Source organism: Schistocerca serialis, chromosome 6 (assembly GCF_023864345.2).
Source record: "Schistocerca serialis cubense isolate TAMUIC-IGC-003099 chromosome 6, iqSchSeri2.2, whole genome shotgun sequence".
Classification (NCBI taxonomy): Eukaryota; Metazoa; Arthropoda; class Insecta; order Orthoptera; family Acrididae; genus Schistocerca; species Schistocerca serialis.
Genome location: NC_064643.1, coordinates 414,269,774 through 414,282,382, shown reverse-complemented (window position 1 = coordinate 414,282,382; position 12,609 = coordinate 414,269,774). Strand labels below are relative to the sequence as shown.

General features: G+C 41.0%; 1 protein-coding gene across 1 annotated transcript in view; it reads right to left on the bottom strand.

Annotated features, from left to right (window-relative positions):
* Positions 1-5,107: 5,107 nt before the first annotated feature.
* The window catches only part of LOC126484896 (dynein axonemal heavy chain 10), a 1,141,797-nt gene continuing 1,134,295 nt past the window's right edge, over positions 5,108-12,609 (bottom strand). The window contains exon 70 of the mRNA XM_050108495.1: positions 5,108-5,243. The gene's annotated coding sequence lies outside the window, so the exon portion shown is untranslated. The remainder of the gene's footprint in view (positions 5,244-12,609) is intronic.

Below are 12,609 nucleotides of genomic sequence, written 5' to 3'. Positions count from 1 at the left end.
CTGACCCTTGACAGGATGTTCGACGGGTGTTTCATAGGACGTGGAGGACGCATAAATTGGCCAGCCTGTTCTCCTGATCTTACATCTCTGGACTTCTTTCTGTGGGGTATGTTAAAGGAGAATGTGTACCGTATGTGCCTGCAACCCCAGAGGATATGAAACAACGCATTGTGGCAGCCTGTGGCAACATTACACCGTATGTACTGTGGCGTGTACGACATTCATTACGCCAGAGATTGCAGTTGTGTGCAGCACATGATGGCCACCACATTGAACATCTATTGGCGTGACATGTCGGGACACACTCTATTCCACTCCGTAATTGAAAACGGAAACCAAGTGTGTACGTGTACCTCACCTCTCATGGTAATGTACATGTGCCTCAGTGAAAAATACCAATAAAAAGGTGTTAGCATGTGGATGTAATGTGCTGTTCCAGTCTCTTCTGTACCTAAGGTCCACCACCGTTCCCTTTGGATCCCTACGTAATTCGGTGCTCTCCGATACACACGATCGAACAGTGGAGGAGTGGTACTCAAGCGTCAACTTTAGTTTACAATATCTCTGGATGTAATTAACATTTTACAATGCAACAAACGGCACTGATTACGTATTTGTTTATATGTTCAGATGTGCTAACAAAACTAACGGGGTTCCATTTAAAAAAACGTAGGTTTGTGTTAAACATACTTCCGTGCATTTTTTTATGGTTTGTTTTAACCAATTACACTAGCCCCTCTCCTCACGTTCGGTCTGTGAAATCGATTCGTCAGTATTTGATGTGGTTTACGAAATATATCCAGCGGTAATGTTAGGTGACTCACCCTGTAGACATATGTAACACCTGCTATTAACAAGAATTTTTAGGCATTGCATGTATTTTGCTACAATTTTCAAACATACTTTTTGCATTAAATTAGTCCTATATCCATAATTTGTACAAAAGGTACCGGAAAATAATCTCTAACCAAAACCATTCATCAGTGGTAGGCTACAATCCTGCCTCACTGCCTTTTGAACTGCTGCTTCCCTTTTACTCTTGTGCATAACTGCATTCTGTTTTCTGTACAAGCTGTATATAATCTTTCATTCCCTGTATTTCACCCCTGCTAACTTCAAAATTTCAAAGAGAGTAGTACTGTCAACCTTGTCACAAGCTTTCTCGAAATCTTTGGTTTGCATTTTTTCAGTGTGTCTTCAGAGACAAGATGTAGGCTCAGTATTGCCTCACATGTTCCTACATTCCTCTGGAATCCAAACTGATCTTACCCAAGGTTCTCTTCTACCAGTTTTTCCATATTTTGTAAATCTTTCATGTCAGTATTTTGCAACCATGGAATTGGAAGTATAATATCCTTCTTGATGTCTGAAAATACATCCCTTGGCTTGTATATCATATATAAAATTAGGTATATCAGTCTTTATTCGAGCACTTATTTGAAGGGTCAAAATTTTGAGGTCACTTAGTTGTACTGGAAATAACCAAACAATGCAATATTAGTTAGAGGTGACATTAACCTACCAATATAGACTGATATGCCATTGCCGATGGTATGGACAGGCAGTCTTATGAAGTATTTTTACATGTTTTCCAAAAACTGTTTCAAACAGCTAGTTCAGCAGCCCACTTGCAATGGAAATATTTTAGATCTTGTAGTTACAAACAGGCCAGACCATATTGACAGTGTCAATATAGAAACAGGGATTAGTGATCATGATGTCATCGTAGCGACAATGGTTACTAAAGTTAATAAATCAATCAAGAAAGTTAGGGGAGAGGAGTTTTGCTAGAAAGAGCAGTTAAGTAGTTAGCATCCAACTTAGAAAATGAGTTGTCATCATTTAGTTCCAGTATGATGGATATAGAGGTGCTATGGGTGAAGTTTAAACACACGGAATATTGTACCCTGGAGAAGTATGCACTGATTAAGCAGATGAAGGGCAGAAAAGACAAAATTTTGAAATTGCTGAGGAAGCAGAGACTGTTGCAAACTCTGTTCTGGAAAGAACACACAAATAACACCAGGAAAAAATTAGTAAAATTTGTGTGTCTGTAAAAAGACCAGTGTGCGAAGCATACAGCTACATCTACCATCATACCTTACCAAAAGATCTTGCTGAGAACCCAAGAAGATTCTGGTCCTACGTAAAATTGTCAATTGGGTCAAAGGCTTCTATCTAGTCACTCATTGACCAATCTCATGAGGCAATAGAATACAGCAAAAGGAAGTTTTAAATTTTGTGTTTACAGAATCGTTCATGCCAGAGGATCGTGCAAACATATCATTGTTTGACTGTCTCATAGACTCCCTATGGAGGACATAGTAATAGGCATCCCTGGCATAGAGAAGTAGTTGTTAGCATCCAACTTAGAAAATGAGTTGTCATCATTTAGTTCCAGTATGATGTATATAGAGGTGCCATGGGTGAAGTTTAAACACACGGAAAATTGTACCCTGGAGAAGTTGAAATGAAAGAACGCCAGGTCAAATGGTATCCGAATTCAGTTTTACAGTTAGCACTCTATGGCATTGGCCCTTTACGTAGCTTGCATTTATTGCAAATCACTCACCCAATGCAAAGTGCTAAGCATCAAGAAAAAGTGCTTGTGATTCCTGTATATAAGGAGAGTAAAAGAATGCACCCGCAAAACTTCAGACTAATATCCTTAACATAGGTTTGCTGCAGAATTCAACATATTCTCATTTCAAATACAGTAAACTTACTTGAGACAGAAGAGCTTCTGTCCACATATCAACTGGATTTATAAAGCATCGGTCATGCGAAACTCGGCTTGCCCATTTCATGTGATACCTTCGAATCATTGATGAAGGGCAACAAGTAGAGTCCATATTCCTAGATTCCCAGAAAGTGTTTGACTCAGTATCACATTGCTGACTGTTAACAAAGGTCCAAGCATACAGATTAGAGTCCCAGAGTGAGTGGCTCAAAGACTTCTTATGTAATAGAACCCAGTACATTGTCCTTGACAGGAAGTGTTTGTCAGAGACAAGAGGAGTGTCAGGAGTGCTGCAGGGAAGTGTGATAGGATCACTCTTGTTCTCTGTACACAAAAACTGTATGATGGACAGGTTGAGCAGCAATCAGCAGCTGTTTACTGATGATTGTGGCATCATTGATAGACTGTCAGAGGAAACAAAATGATTTAGACAAAATTTGTGGTTGATGTGATGAACAGCAGTTTTTTTCTGTATGTAGTAGTAAAATGAAAATTAATACAGGTAAGTGTGAAAAACAATCCTTTAATGTTTGAATACAGCATTGGTAGTGAGCTTCCTGACAGAAGCACTTCTAACGTTGCAAAGTGATCTGAAATGGAATGACTTTATATTAATGGTAGTAGGGAAAGCAAATGGTTGACTTTGGTTTATTGGGAGAATTTTGAGGAAGTGTGGCTCTTAAGATAAAGAAATTAGAGCTTGTACAGATGCATATAGACAGCCACTTTTCAGTCACTCTGTTTGCGAGTGGATCAGTAATGGTGCAAGTAGCCCTCCACTGTGCACCATACACTGGCTTATGAAGTATGTCTGTAGATGTAGATCATGTGGAATGGCTCGGTAGGCAATTGGTCCAGTGATAAAAATTTCTTAAAAGTACTCCCTCACATAATTTCCACCCAAGAGAGACAAATATTTGATTTATCTTAAACAACTTAAAGTACCTGATTATGTATTTTATATTGGAGCTAAATTTTGACATAGAGTCCTAATCTTCATTTTATTTTAATGTAATTATGTAGTTTTGAGGACTATAGCAGCAACTGTCACATTCATAATCACAAGGGGGTGCCTACACCAGTCATCAGGTAATAAGTTCTGTGTACATTTATACATATTATTTGGGGGTTACAGTTTTATAAGGAAGGTGCCCAACACCTGAGCTGATTGCACAATAATTTTCTTTTCATTAGGTGCAACAGGGCCTTATTGCCTTTTGGTGTTGGGTAGGAAAAATTATTGCAGAATTGAAAAGGTTTGACTTTTTAAAGTGATGATGAATATTTCAGGATTCTTAGCAGTACAGATTCTGTTTTAAGTAGTAAGCTGTAGCAAAAGTGGTTAGCAGTTCCTGACCAATGACTGGCCAGAGGGAAGTGAGAGCAAGGTCTGTGTAGGCTAAGGGCCATGGCCCTGTTAAGCCATAAACATTCACTGGAGATGCAAAAGGCGATAGCTTCCAATTGTCCAATTGATGTGGCCATAAGCACATCTCAGATTATTAATAGTTCCATGAGTAAAAGGTGTGTCAGACCTCCCTGTAAATATCAAACAGCATGATAATGATTAAATGGAACCCATTTGGATAAGCTACTGTAGCCCATGTGTCTAAGAAGCTTAGGTTGCTAATGTGCACTATTGTAGTGGAGCGCTACTGAAGTAGTTAAAGCCCACTTGGGTGGAAGAAATTTTCATTGCCAAATTTGGCGGGCAAGGGAAGGAGATACGCTGGTATACTCTTTCTGATCCCCCATATTTACGCCAGTTTCCTGGGCTACATTCCAAACCTCTCCACATTATTTCTTGGAGTGAGGATGTGTGACACTGTTGATGGTCATCAGACCACGATATGGGGAAGTTAAGCTCCATGGACAACTTGGTGCTTTTTGAGAGGAGTAGACTATATGCTAAAATCTCTACATCACCCCACTCATCAGTCACCTAAACTGGAAAGATGAAGTTGAGATGCAACACTGGTACTGGCAGAAGTGAAGTTGTGAGGGCAAGTCATAGCTGTGCCGGGAGAGCTCAGTTGGTACAACCATTGGCTGCTAAAGGCAAGGTTCTGGATTTGTGTGCTAGTTCAGCACCAGGCATTGTCTTTTTCATTAGTGTAAAAAGTAAAATTACTGTTATAGAATTTATTATAACTTTCCAGCCACTTTGCCAATAGTAACAAATTTCAACTTCACAGCACTAAACTTCTGAAGTTAAAGCATCAGGGAAAATACCTCGTACATTAACTTAGGTTTACCGAAAGTGTTAATTGAAGCTCAAAGAATATATATATATATATATATATATATATATATATATATATATATATATATATATATATATATATATATATTATATTTATTAACAAAAGCACTTACAAAAATATCTCATATTTTATAAGATATACTTCACAATATAATACAACATTAAACAAATTATGAAAAAGAATTGTTTCTAATGTAGTAGGAATTGGTGCATCTTCTGTAACACACCCTATAATGCAACCTGCAAAACAAAGAAATTAAAATATTGGTGATTTTGTCCATTTAAAAAAAATAAGTAGCATACATGTGCATAAAATTAATGGAAAACGTATGTATGACTTAAGTCATCCCAGCATCTGAGAATTCATTGTAAAGTGAAATAGATTAGAAAAAATTGGACAAGTGCAAGTAGGACTCACACACTGAGGGTTCTGTAGAAACTTTATTTTTTTAATATTTTTCTTCTATAGATTCTGATGAGTGAGTTTGTGAGTATCAAAATATGTGACGTAAATGGCCACGTCTTTTGATTACATTGACTTAGAAGCTTACATTTTTGCCAGTGGACTGTAGATCTTTGTATGAGACATAAATTTCAGCTCGATACATCTACCCATTCCTGAGAAAAAGGGGTCTTAACAGATGGACAACAAAGTGATGTACGAGGTGTGATTGGAAAGTTTTAAGAATGGATCCGCTACTGCTTTCTGGTTTGACGGGCCGGTACATGGAATGTGGGGAGTGAGTTGTTGCCTTGTCCTTGAATGCCTTCTGATGGGAAACTGTGTTTGCTTAATTCAGTTTGTTGTGGAAGCTGATTGAGTGTGGGTCTGTTAGGGCTTGTTGCCAGATTCTGTCCAAATGAAAAGGAATGTAAAAATGGAGCAACGAGTTTGTGTGAAATTTTGTTTTAAAACCAGGAAATCGGCTTCTGAGACTTACAAACTATTAAAAACAGCTTTTTGAGATAATTATAAGAGCCAGTCAAATGTTTTTGTCTGGTTCAACAGATTTAAAGATGGTTGCAAATCATTTGAAGATGAACCACAGCCCGGCTGTTCTTCCACATCAAAAACGTTTGAAAGTGTTGTGAAAGATGCCGACTTTGTACACTCTGATCGTAGACTTACAATAAGGAAGATGGCTGATGACCTTGATTTAAGTTTCTATGCAGTTCAGTCAATTTTAACTGAAGATATGAACATGTGTTGAGTGTCTGGAAAATTCATTCCAAAAGTGTTATCAAGCGAACAGAGACAATACCGACTTGAAGTGTGCCAAGAACTGATTAATCAGACAAATATGACCCATATTTGTTAAATAGGATAATTACAGGGAATGAATTGTGGGTATATAGGTATGATCCTGAAACCAAAGTGCAGTCTTCACAGTGGAAGACTCCAGGTTCACCACAACCGAAAAAAGCACGACAAAGTCGGTAGGTGAAGACAATGTTGATGATTTTTTTTCGATTCTACTAGTATTGTGCACCATGAATTTACCCCTGGAGGACAGACATTTAACCAGGAATACTAAAAAATGTGTCCTTGAGCGTTTGCACGAAAACGTGCAAAAGAAAAGGCCTGCAATGTGGAAAGACAGGAGCTGGGTGCTACACCATGACAATGCTCCGGCTCATCGTGTTGAATTTTTGACCAAATTCAGAATTCCTGTGCTTCCACAACCGCCAAATTCCCATGATTTGACCACTGCAGACTTCTACCTGTTTCCTAAATTGAAATTTTCACTGAAAGGGAAGTAATTTGACTCGATTGATGACATCCAGGCAAACACGGAGAGCGTCCTTAAAAAAATTTCCAGAAATGTTTCTAAAAGTGGAAACACCATTGGAGTCAGTGTGATCAGTCAGAAGGGGACTATTTTGAAGGAGATGCATCACAGTAGCATGTAAGTACCACCATTGTACAATTACAGGCCCATTCTTAAAACTTTCTAATCACACCTCATATAAGGGTTCCATTTTTACTGATGTAGGTATAAAACCCAAACAAAAATTAATAATATAGTACCAGGAAAAAAATAAATAAATAATTAGTACACCTGGGATAATGCCTTCACTTATGGTCCGTTGACAGCATATGCCACCTGAGGATAGTGGAAGTATTAATAATGGTTTGAATGTTGTCCTTCAACAGAACACATAATGGCATAGCTACCAAAGTGCCATCTTTGTCTACTCTTTAATAGGGAATGCTTTCAGCCAGAAGGCTCAGTGTGGTGCGAGTGAGTGAAGCAAGCAGGCAACTGTGCCAGATAGGTGCACTTGTGCTTCCTATAGCCAAGTAAGTGATTTTGAAAGGGGTCAAATTGTGGCCTTCTGAGTTCTGGGATTGTTCTTTTGAAGAATTGCCACACAGGTTGGATATGCTGCATCAGTTGTGAAATGATGCTGGTATCAATGGTCACATGAACATTCTCAAACCTGTAGACGAGGTTCTTGACATTCACGCAACACAGATGCCTGCCAGGATCATCTCATTGTAAGGGCAGCAGTTGCAGATCATTCTGCTACCACAGCACAGCTAGAGGACTTGAGAGCACAACATATCAACATGAACTATTGCGAATTGGTTATTAGCAGTGGGAATACAGGTGTGCACACCTCTAGCCCATCTCCCACTCATGTCACAGCATCAACAGGCACACTCAAGTGGTGCCATCAGAGCATCACCTGAAAGGTGGAATGGCATGCTGTGGTCTTTTGCAATAAAAGCACTGTGGCCTTTAGCAGTGAAAGCAGATACTGTCTGCATGCCAGTGATGGTCATTTGTACATATGACACAGACTGGTTGAGCTCTGTTTCGCAGAGTACATTCATCCAAGACACACTGGTCTCACCTCAGGCCTTATAATCTGGGGTTTGATAAGCTACAAGAGGCATGGCATAATGTACCCAGGACAGTATTCGGCATCTGTACAATCAACTGGATGCCAGGTCAGTGCATGCATTGCTGCCCATGGAGACTACACCACATACTTACATAATTGTTTCAGTGTGGTTTGATAGTGGGTACCTCTGAGCTGGATGTGCTATAGGTCTATAAATATGATCAAACAATGGAAAATCCAGAATGGAATGTAACAATATTATGAGAAGGAAAGTTGCTACTCACCATATAGTAGAGATGCTGAGTCGCAGATAGGCACAACAAAAAAAACTTTCACAATTAAAGCTTTCGGCCATTGGCCTTCAACAATAGCCACACATACGCATGTGCGTGTGCACCCAAACACACACACACACACACACACACACACACACACACACACACACACACACACACACACACACACACACCCACACACACACAAGACTGCAATCTCAGGCAACTGAAACCACATTGCGAGTGCATGATGGGAGTGGCAACTAGGTGGGGGTAAAAAGGTGGCTGGGGTAGGGAGGGGGAGTAATAGTATGGTGGGGGTGGTGGACAGTGAAGTACTGCAGGTTAGATGGTGGGCAGACGAGAGTTGGGGGGGGGGGTGGGAGTAGGGGAAAAGGAGAGAAATAAAAAGACTGGGTTTGGAGGTGGAATGATGGCTGTGTAGTGCTGGAATGGGAACAGGGAAGGGGCTGGATGGGTGAGGACAGTGACTAATGAAGATTAAGGCCAGTAGAGTTATGGGAAAGTGGGATGTATTGCAGGGAAAGTTCCCACCTGAGCAGTTCAGAAAAGCTGGTGTTGGTGGGAAGGATCCATATGGCACAGGCTGTGAAGCAGTCATTGAGATGAGGGATATTATGTTTGGCAGCGTGTTCATCAATAGGATGGTCCACTTGTTTTTTGGCCACAGTTTGTTGGTGGCCATTGGCCATTCTTGTGGACTGACAGCTTGTTAGTTGTCATATCTACATAGAATGCAACATAGTGGTTGCAGCTTAGCTTGTAGACCACATGGTTGGTTTGACCGGTAGCCCTGCCTTTGATGAGGTAGGTGATGTTAGTGGCTGGACTGGAGTAGGTGGTGATGGGAGAATGTGTGGGACAGGTCTTGCATCTAGGTTTATTACAGGGGTATGAACCATGAGGTAAGTAACTGGGAGCAGGGGTTGTGTATGGATGGATGTGTATATTGTGTAGGTTTGGTGGACGGTGGAATACCACTGAAGGAAGGGTGGGGAAAATAGTGGGCAGGACATTTCTCATTTCAGTGCAGGACGAGAGGTAATCGAAACCCTGGTGGAGAATGTAATTCAGATGCTCCAGTCCTGGGTGGTACTGAGTTACGAGGGGAATGCTGCTCTGTTTTTGGATGATGGGACTTTGGGAGGTGGTGGGAGACTGGAAAAATAAGGCATTGGAGCTTTGTTTTTGTACAATGTTGTTTCCCCCTTTTGCATCCATTTAATCCTTTCCATGATTTTTCACACGTACTTGAGAGTATTTTTGTGAAATTTTTCAGATGGTAAGTCTACATTATTTACATAATTTTTCGCATTTTTTCACCACCGTGGATCGTTGCTCCTTCTATCTGCATCAGTACAGAAATGTTTCCTTATCCATAGCCAGATCCCAGTCTCACCAGTCTGTAGCCTTCACCAACATAGTCCTACAAAATGATATCAACCAAATCCCAAACCTCCTTGCAGTACCTTGTCTCCATCCAGAGAATTCTCCTACTATGCAATCCCAGATTCCTGGAGCCCATAACATACATTGAAACTCTTTCCCTGCAGGAACTTGAGCATCGTCCCATGTCACCTCATAGCTGACAAACCCTGTCTTGCAGAGTACTACACTTACCCCACCCCCCAACACTCCCTCCCACCACCACACAGAATCCAGAACCTAAACAGACCCGCTACACAGCCATATACCTTTTCTCCAGAAGCCTTAGCCCCACGGAAATATTAGTCCTTCCCAAAAGCCTCGCTTTTTGCCCCCACTCCCAAATTCAATCATGCAGGACTTATTAAACTCCTTCTCCCGGTCCCTACAGTGGAAACACTTTTTTGCCACCAACCCTACCAATCAGGCTAAACCAAAGACCAATAGTGAACCTTGTGAAACTCAGTTCACTCCTCCATCCAACCATCATCCACCCCTACTGCCCCAAAGCACCCTCTGTTAACTTTCCAGAATTTCTTAACTTCGAATCTTGCCTTACCATCATTCCCCAAATTCCTCAACATGCAAACTAATCTTACATCCACAGAAAGAACCGCAGTCCACCATCTAAAAACTGATCCTGACTTTATAAATCCTACATGTGGACAGAGGCTCCACCACTGTTGTTTTGAACCACAAGGATTACCTGGTGGAAGGACTCTGCCAGCTGTCAGATACTTCCACCTACAAACCTTGCCACAGTGACCCCATTCCAGTAATCCAGTAGTATCTCCAGTCACTACTCAAATACTTAGGCCCATCCCAGAACCTCTCCCCAGAGTCCATCTCTCTACTCACCTTTACCACTCCCTGAACTCCTACCTTCTACATTCTTCCTAAAGCCCATAAACCTAACCACCCAGGACACCCCATAGTGGCTGGTTACTGTGCCCTCATTGAGATAATCTCTGCTCTTTTAGACTAACACCTTTAAGCTATCACCCAGAACCTACCCTCGTATATAAAAAATACCAACAATTTCCTCCACTGACTCTCTACTGTTCGTGTCTCTTTACCACACGGTACCCTGCTTGTCACTATTGATGCCACCTCCTTGTACAGTAACATTCCCAATGCCCATGGCCTTACCGCTATTGAACACTACCTTTCCCGGCGCCTGATAGATTCCAAGCTGACAACCTCCTTCCTAGTTGCCATGACTAACTATATCCCCACTCACAATAACTTCTCCTTTGACGGCATTACCTACAAACAAATCTGGGGCATGGCACCATCCTATGCCAACCTATTAATGGGCCATTTCGAGGAATCCTTTGTAAAAACCCAGAATACTGAACCCCTCACATGGTTCAGATTCATTGATGACATCTTTGCTATCTGGATCGAAGGTGAGGACACCCTGTGCACATTCCTCCTGAATCTCAACAGCTTCTTCCCCATTTGCTTCACCCGGTCCCATTCAACCTAACAAGCCACCTTCCTGGATGTTGACATCCACTTCAAAGATGGCTACATCAGTACATCCATCCATATCAAACCTACTGACCACCAGCAATATCTCTTCTTTGACAGCTTGCCACCTGTTCCATACCACTAAGTCCCTTCTGTACAGCCTAGCCATTCGTGCTCATCCCATCTGCAGTGACTAGCAGCCCTCTCAAAATATACCGAGAGTCTCACTGAAAACTTCACTGATCTTAATTATCTCCCCAACCTTGTACAAAAACAAATCTTTCCAGTCTCCCACCACCTCCCGAAGTCCCACTGTCCAGCCACAGAGGAGCATTTCCCTCATAACTCAGTACCACTGTATAGCTACATAAGGAAAAGCCACAACAAAAATTTAAAACCAATGATAATGAACATCAGCCGGAAGGCAAATAACGAATGATAAAAACTCCATTCAATTTTTTTGTCCATAATTCGAGGGACTCTGTCGTTAGTCCTTGTGGTCAGAAGACGTTTTTCTTGTAATACAATGTGTTGTCTGAATAATAATCCTATGAAAATATGAAGTCTGAAAATTTGTTTTTGTGCAAAACCACGAAAGTTTCCTTTTCTTCTGCGCATTATTCCAATGTCAGGTCAACAAGCCACCTGCATCAGAAGAGGAAGTCCGATTAAGAATCAATATTATACAGACAGTCAAGAATGATAAATACTTATGGCGGAAGAAGATGAATACAACCCAGGATACCAGATTCGATGTAAGTTCACGACACCAATGGCTCACAATTTACAAAATTTGTGAATTAAATGAAAAGACAATTTATTCGCTGCAAAATTGATAAAAATCATATGTCAATAGTATAATTAATTTGTTTAATTATATATTTATATATATATATAAATTTGCATATCACCCAGGACTGGAGCAACTGAATTACATTCTCTGCCAGGGTTTCAATTACCTCTCATCGTGGCCTGAAAACAGAAATGTCCTGTACAGTATCTTTCCCATCCCTCCCATAGTGGTATTCTGCCGTCCTACATCCTACACTCCTGTAATCCTTCTGGCCTCAACCTTCGTCAGTCACTGTCCTCACCCATCCGACCCCTTCCCTGTTCCCATTCCAGCATTACACAGCTGTCATTCTAGCACCACACCCAGTCTTTTTATTTCTCTCCTTTTCCCCAGTCCCCCCCCCCTTCTCACTGCCCTCCACCTGCAGCACTTCACTGTCTGCCACCCCTGCACATGCACGCACCTGTGTGTGTGTGTGTGTGTGTGTGTGTGTGTGTGTGTGTGTGTGTGTGTGTGTGTGTGTGTAAGTCTTTTTGTTGTGCCTATCTGCGACTCAGCATCTCCACTATATGGTGAGTAGCAACTTTCCTTCTCACAACCTTGTTATAAATGTGATCATTTATGTTTTCTGTAAGCACTGTTGCAACAATAAATCAAGAGCAAGATGGAAACATCTAAATGGTGTACCTTTTTCGTGACAGTGTAATTATACTTTTTACAGAAAATTGTTATCTTGTTGCATTATTTATTTTAGGTTTGAGTCGAGTAC